This window comes from Nematolebias whitei, chromosome 19 (assembly GCF_014905685.2).
Source record: "Nematolebias whitei isolate Nwh7 chromosome 19, NemWhi1, whole genome shotgun sequence".
NCBI lineage: Eukaryota > Metazoa > Chordata > Actinopteri > Cyprinodontiformes > Rivulidae > Nematolebias > Nematolebias whitei.
The window spans coordinates 5,609,020-5,617,308 of record NC_056516.1 but is presented as its reverse complement, the minus strand read 5'-3'; positions in this window follow the sequence as shown (position 1 = coordinate 5,617,308).

The window sequence follows — 8,289 nt, the reverse complement described above, 5'->3', positions numbered from 1 at the left end:
TTCTTGAGCATGTGATCAGTTGGTTTTGGTTGTCAGCAGCAAAACTGGCTGATCCACTCTGAGAAGGTGCTATTTAAGAGACTGAGCTGAAAACAGTAGCTCAGACTGAGGAAGTCTCTTGGATGAGAGACGAAACGTTTCTACATTTTTTTTTGCTTTGTTTTGTTTTTTTGTTTTTTTGAATGTCCAGAGGACCAGACTGAACTTTCTTGGATTTTCTCAGATAATTTCAACTTTATTAATTTCTGTCTTTTTCAGCCTTAGTGGGCACAATTAAGCTTTTGCCGTGTTGTTTTGGAAATTTAAGGTTTTTCTAAATTTCTGTAGCTACTATTCAGCTGTTTCATAGAAAAACAAGGATAAATCTGCCATTTTTAGAGCTATTCAGTTGAAACTGAGCATATTGGTAGCTGACAACGATCCCTAATAAGACTCTGAGTGAAAATCTAAAATCCAAGATGGCTGCCTTAGCAAAAAAGGAAAAAAACTCTAAATCAGCCAATTTTAGTCATTTTGAGCTGAAAGTTGGTTTGATGGTAGCTGACAATAATTCTAATCAAATGCTGCATGAAAATCAAAAATCCAAGATTGCCACCAAAACTAATTTGTATGGATTTAACTTAGCCATTTTTACACATACAGAGCTGAAATTTGGTGAGGTCATAGCTGAGAACGTTCCCTATCAATACTGCATCCAAATAAAAAAATCCAAGATGGCTTCCTCAGCTAAAAAGGAAAAAATACAATAACTCTGGCATTTTTAGAGCTATTCATTCAATAAATAAATAAATAAATATATATATTCAACTGAAATTTGGTATAATGGTAGCTGAGAGCAAACCCAAACCCATAGTACTGTCAGATCAAGAGTTTACATCAGCAGCAGCCTGGCCGTCCATTACATTAGGAACAATTGTACACGTTCTACTTCCTTCTGATATTTGAAGTTTCTTTCTGCTATTTAAGCTACCTTACAACTGTTTTCTTGGCATTCTTAAGCAAGAGGCATTCACACTGCATTTTCGCAGGAAATGCAAATTCTCCAGTTGGATTTTGGAATAAGGTTTCCTCTCTGGATTCATTCTTGGACCTCGGCCTCCCCGTGTATGACCCCTGCTTCTCTTCTTGGTGTAGGATCCCTGGTTTCTCTCTGGCCTGTCTGCACTCACTCTCTCCACAGCTCATCTCTAATTACCCTGATGAGATCCACCTGCTGTTTTCCTAAGGAGGACTGATCGTGGTTGCCTACTTAAGCTGCAGCCAGACATCTCTCCAGTGCTGGGATAACTTCTGCCTATGGGTAAACTAGTGTCCAGTCACTAACCTGTTCCCTTACAGCTGATTCTGATCGACGACTCTCCTCTCCAGGACCTCCATGTCCTGCTCCTCTGAAGTCCTTCCACGGGCCTCGTCCAGCACTCCACGGTGCACCTACAAAAGCAGCAGAGTCTGGTCTCATCAGCGGTTAAACAAATTACTGGGTCTACCTGTTCCTCTCTCCACCGTGTCTCACCTATTCATCTCCAGCGAAACAAGGACCTCAACTCTCCCTCGGCGCCTTCCCCTACAACAACAAGTAAGACGACTTTGTTCATCTCAAGAATCTAAGTCAACAATATTGGATACTCACTTCTCCACCATTCTCTTCCAGCTCGTCTCTCCAACTCACCTGTAAATAAAGAACACTTATTTTGTATTCCTGGTTGCCGTGTCTTCTTCCTCGGTCTGCCACTTCGGGGTCCAACTTACGACATCATGATAGATTGTCCCAGCCAAACTGACCCCTCTGGCATGACTGGGGAGAACCCACTTCAACCAGGAAGTAGTCATAAAGGAGCTTCACAGATTCTAGCTCTATAGCACATTCTGAAACGACAAGAAACTATTCAAGAAAATCTCCTAGAATTGGGTAATATGGTCTTTTCTCTTCAACAAAGGACAAACGATAACCCATCTCTCTTTCTTGAACAGCCCACAACCATGGACCCTACGGCAAACCGGCATGGACAACATATCAGAGAACCTGACATCAAGCCTTCCGAGTTTTTTGAGGGTGACACAAGGAACTGTGGTGGTTTTCTGCTTCAGTGCAATCTGGCATTCAGCCGTTCTCCGGTAACTTACTCTTCGGACTCTTCACGTGTGTCATATATTGTTGCCTCTCTGAAAGGTCCAGCACTCCAGTGGGCCAACGCCTACATCCGCCGACGTCCTGTCGAGGCCTTGCCATTTACTGACTTCACCAGAGACTTTCTCAAGGTCTTTGATTATTCTTTGCTGCAGGAGGAGGCCACCCAAAAACTATTTTCAATCCGCAGGGGGAAGAGACGGTGGCCAAGTTCTCCGTTCACTTCCGCATCATCGCGGAGGAATACGGTTGGGGTGAGACGGCATTACGTAGGGCATTCCTTAATTCTCTCAATAGTAATATCAAGGATCAACTATTTACTAGAGAATTACCTCCCGACCTTGATGGAATCATAGCTTTAGCGATTAAAGTGGATAACAGAGCATGAGAACGTCGGGTCGAAAATAACTACAACTCCCATGAGCACGCGCCACCCGGAAATGTCTTACCTGTTCCGATTACGTCACCCTCCGAACCCGAACTGATACAAATCGGACGCACTCGGCTGACGCCGGAGGAACAACTGTACCACATCCAAAACAAGGCCTGCCTGTATTGTGGAAAGAAGGGACACACAATATCCGCCTGTTTTCTGCGGGTAAAAGAGTAAGCCCACCAGTTAAACAGGAGATACTGGTGGGTACGATTGCTACTACTCCGGCTAATCATTTGAAACTGCCTGCTACTCTGTGTGTTAATACTGTGAATTTCTCTGTCCAGGCATTGGTTGACTCTGGGGCAGAACAAAATTTAATCAGTCAGAGCTTGGTGAACAAACTACAGATCCCGGCCCTGAAGCTGGACCAGGCCATCTCAGTTTCCGCCCTCACTGGTCAAACCATATCATCTATTTCACACAAAACAATAAAAATAAGGTTGGTGGTATCTGGTAATCACCAAGAAATGGGTGAATTTTTTATTGTCGAGACACCAGGGTCACCCCTCATTTTGGGCTATCCGTGGCTAAAGTTACACGACCCTCAGATTAATTGGAAGGAGGGTCGTGTCGACAGTTGGGGGTTGCGATGTTCAGCCGAATGCCTTCGCTCAGCCATATCTCCAAGTTCCGCTAAGCAAACCCCCAGTGAACCCATTGATTTATCTACGGTACCGGAAGTGTATCACTCGTTAGCTCCAGTTTTCAGTAAACAGAAGGTGCAGTTGTTACCCCATCACAGGCCATACGATTGTGCCATCGAACTGTTACCGGGAGCTCCGCTACCCACTAGCCGGCTGTATAATATCTCTGGTCCCGAAAGAGTGACTATGAAGGAGTACATCGAGGCTTCTTTAAAGAGTGGAATCATCCGTCCATCCACATCTCGCGTGGGCGCCGGTTTCTTCTTCGTGGCCAAGAAGGATAAGTCTTTACGGCCATGTATAGACTATCGAGAGCTCAATCAAATCACAATTAAAAACAAGTACCCTCTCCCACTTATTGACTCGGTCTATGAGCAACTTCAAGAGGCAACAGTGTTTTCCAAACTAGATCTCAGAAATGCGTACCACCTTGTATGCATGCGCCAGGGAGATGAATGGAAAACCGCCTTCAAGACTCCTATGGGCCACTTCGAATACCTGGTCATGCCTTTTGGCTTAACCAACGCCCCTGCCATATTTCAGACTCTGGTGAATGATGTGCTTCGGGACTTTCTCGGGATGTTCGTCTTTGTCTACCTAGACGACATTCTGATTTGTTCAAAGAATAAGGAACAACATACCCATCATGTGAAATCTGTCTTACAAGCGACTGCTAGAGAACCATCTGTTTGTCAAGACAGAAAAATGTGAATTTCACATCTCCACGGTTTCCTTCCTGGGGTTCATATTTGAAAGAGGATAGGTAAGGTCAGACCCAGTGAAGATAAAAGCTGTAGTGGGCTGGCCCACTCCCACAACACGCAAGCAGCTCCAACGTTTCCTGGGGTTTTCTAACTTTTACCGGCGCTTTATCAGGAACTATAGTAAAGTTGCTACCCCTCTAACCCGATTAACGTCCTCCCTCAGGACGTTTAGTTGGCCTCCAGAGGCAGAGAAGGCCTTCACTGATCTCAAGACTGTTTTCAACGGCTCCCATTCTGTCTCACCCAGATGTCAACAGACAGTTCGTGGTGGAGGTGGATGCCTCCGAATCTGGGGTGGGGGCCATTCTCTCTCAAAGGTCAGTGGAGGATAACAAGCTTCATCCCTGCGCCTTTTTATCTCGACGCCTCTCCCCAGCCGAGAGCAACTACGATGTTGGGGATAGGGAGCTTTTGGCCATAAAGATGGCATTGGAAGAGTGGTGCCATTGGTTGGAGGGAGCTGAGTCTCCATTTATTGTCCTCACTGACCATAAAAATCTGGCGTATTTACAGAACGCAAAGAAACTCAATTCTCGGCAAGCACGATGGTCACTGTTTTTTGCCAGGTTTCATTTCTCCGTTTCATACATTCCAGGGTCACGTAATGTGAAACCGGATGCTCTCTCATGGCAGTTCGCCACGGCTGAAGAACTCGATACTTCCACCAACATCCTTCCTCCATCCTGCATGGTGGGCGTCATAACGTGGGAGATCGACAAGGTGATTCGGGATGCACAGCAGACTGAACCAGACCCGGGTACTGGCCCCAGGGATAAGAGATTCATTCCTTCCTCCGTCATCAGTAAGGTACTTAACTGGATTCACTCTGCAAAGTTTACTTGTCACCCAGGTATCCGCCGCATGCTACATCTCGCCAAATCTAACTTTTGGTGGCCCACCCTGGATAAGGATGTCAGGGACTTCGTCGCAGCTTGTCCTACCTGTGCACGAAGTAAACACAGCAATCAACCTCCGGCGGGGCTGTTGTTACCCCTTCCCATCCCCAGCCGCTCCTGGTCCCACATCGCCCTCGAGTTTGTTACCGGCCTACCCATTTCCGACGGTAACACCACCATATGCACAATTATTGATAGTTTTTCCAAGTCTGCCCATTTCATTCCTCTTCCTAAGCTCCCCTCTGCTATGGAAACAGCCCAACTGGTAACCATACACGTTTTTTGCCTTCACGGCATCCCTGTGGACATTATTTCAGATAGGGGTCCCCAGTTTATTTCTCAGGTCTGGAGAGGTTTCTGCCAGGCAATCAGCACCTCTACCAGTCTGTCCTCGGGATACCACCCTCAGTCGAAAGGCCAGACTGAGCGGTGCAACCAGGAACTGGAGACCATGCTAAGGTGTGTCACCCTCAATAGCCCGTCTTCTTGGTTCCAACAGTTACCATGGGTCGAGTACGCCCATAACTCACAGGTGTCCGCTACTACAGGGAAGTCTCCGTTCGAAGCCTCACTGGGGTACTCCCCCCCCTCCTGTTTCCTTCACAAGAAATGGATGTGGGTGTTCTTTCCGTACACTTTCACATCAGGCGTTGCAGGAGGACCTGACATGTCACCAAAAAGGCTTTTTCCAGGTCAGTCGAACAAAACAGACGGTTCGCTGACAAACATTGGACAGAGGCACCCGCCTACCAGGTCGGGCAGAAGGTGAGGTTGTCCACCAGGGACATCACCCTCAAAGACACTCCTCGCAAGCTGGCCCCACGGTTCACTGGTCCCTTCCCTGTGGTCAAGGTAATAAATAGGTCTGCTGTGCGTCTGCAACTCCCCGCTTCCATGAAGTTACACCCTACGTTCCACGTCTCCCTCCTGAAACCAGTGACTACCAGTCCGTTACACCCTCCTACCGACCGACCTCCACCCCCCTATCTGATCGACAACAACCCTGTGTTCACGGTCCAACGCCTTCTAGATGTGAGACATCGGGGCCGTGGTTTTCAATATTTGGTAGATTGGGAGGGCTACGGTCCTAAGGAACGTTCATGGATTCCTCAGTCACGGATCCTGGACCCCACTCTCATCTCTGACTTTTTTAGGGACCACCCTGAAATAAGGTGGAAACCGCCAAGAGGCGGTTCTTGGGGGGGGGGGGGGGGGGGCTCTGTAGGATCCCTGGTTTCTCCCTGGCCTGTCTGCACTCACTCTCTCCACAGCTCATCTCTAATTACCCTGATGAGATCCACCTGCTGTTTTCCTAAGGAGGACTGATCGTGGTTGCCCACTTAAGCTGCAGCCAGACATCTCTCCAGTGCTGGGACAACTTCTGCCTATGGGTAAACTAGTGTCCAGTCACTAACCTGTTCCCTTACAGCTGATTCTGATCGACGACTCTCCTCTCCAGGACCTCCATGTCCTGCTCCTCTGAAGTCCTTCCACGGACCTCGTCCAGCACTCCACAGTGCACCTACAAAAGCAGCAGAGTCTGGTCTCATCAGCGGTTAAACAAATTACTGGGTCTACCTGTTCCTCTCTCCACCGTGTCTCACCTATTCATCTCCATCGAAACCAGGACCTCAACTCTCCCTCGGCGCCTTCCCCTACAACAAGTAAGACGAATTTGTTCATCTCAAGAATCTAAGTCAACAATATTGGATACTCACCTCTCCACCATTCTCTTCCAGCTCATCTCACAAACTCACCTGTAAATAAAGAACACTTATTTTGTATTCCTGGTTGTCATGTCTTCTTCCTCGGTCTGCCACTTCGGGGTCCAACTTACGACATCATGATACTTGGACCACAATTAAAATTTGATCCTCTGTTGGATCATCTCACAGCACTGAAGGCCTCCCTCTCCAGCTGCTCGCCCATCACATATGGTGATGTCAATACTATCACTGACACCGTCTTTTCAAGCTCTGGAAGGCGGCTATGCACTTTGCCTCACCTGTCTGAGAAGACCAGTTCCCGTGATTGGATCCAGACTCCCACCAGCAGCTTAAACACAATAAAATTGTTCAAACATTCTTGGTTGGCTGAACTCTTGAATCCTAAACCAGGTTCTTGTCAGTTTCTATTATAGACTATAAAAACAGAACGATGGTCAGTGATATCAATGATCAGATCCACAGATGCTGTAGTATTTTCTCTGTTATTTGTAAATATGTTGTTTGTAGTCTGAGTGGCACAGAATGATGTGATTCTGGGAGCTCTGGTTATTTTAGGGAACAGGGACAATATATTGTATTAATCAACTCTCCTGTCATTTTATGCTTCTTTAGATTTAATAAGTCAAAGTTGAAGTCTCAACATGAGAATTTTTTTGGCCTATTCCTGTAAAAGTTTCCTCCATCCAAACTTTAAAGGCCTCAGTGCTACTAACTGTAGCTCTATATACACGTTTATGTTTTTACTGTTTACAGTATGAATTTCAACTGTTATACAGCTCAAAACATTGTCATTTACTACCGTCATAAAATCTCGCATCTTCTATTTCAAATGTTTATCCACATACAAAGCCACACCTCCCCACCTTCATAAATCATAGCCCTCCAGTTCAAAATCTGTTCCTTTAGCCATATTATGGGAGCCGAGATGGTGTAGAGGCAGGGCAGCCGGCTTGGGACCCAAAAGTCCTAGGTTCGATCCCCAGTCACTGCACATCACGTGGCGTCTCTGGGCAGCACATCTCATCCCCAAAATGCCCCCCCGGGTGCTTTCAATAGCTGCCCACTGCACCACCTGGTGGTGGATGGGTTAAATGCAGAGACTAATTTCGCCATTGTATGGAAACATACCGTGTTGACATTGTGATGACATTATTATTATTATATTAATCCAAGTTTCAAATAAAGCAATGATACTAAATGGTTGTGAAAACTGATTAAAATTCTTTAAAATGTTGAAAGCTTGCATTTAAATTGGCTATTCAAGTGTATTATTGATAGTTTGTCATCAATTTATCTGCTGGTTTTACCATTCAATGGAATAACAGCAGCAGTTTTCACTAAAAGATGACTGGCTTTTTCTGACTGAAACTCAAGCAGCTTAGTCTCTACAGATGGATCAAGTCTGTCACATGTTCAAAATGTTGCTGTCAAACATGCTGCAGGTCCACCAGGTCAACAGGTTCTGGACCCAGAATAAATCCGTACACTAGTTTTCTACATAGTAATAGATTTTTTTTGTTGGTGGGGGTTTGTGGGGTGTTAGTCCAGCTGTGTGTTTTATTGAGAAGGAATTAGATCTGTTCAACACAACCTCAGCACAAACTTAAAATTGTTGGGAAGTAGACAAAGTTTTACACATTTATTCCTTCTGGGAAAACAAACAATAATTCAATAAACCAGACGGTGGAAGAAAA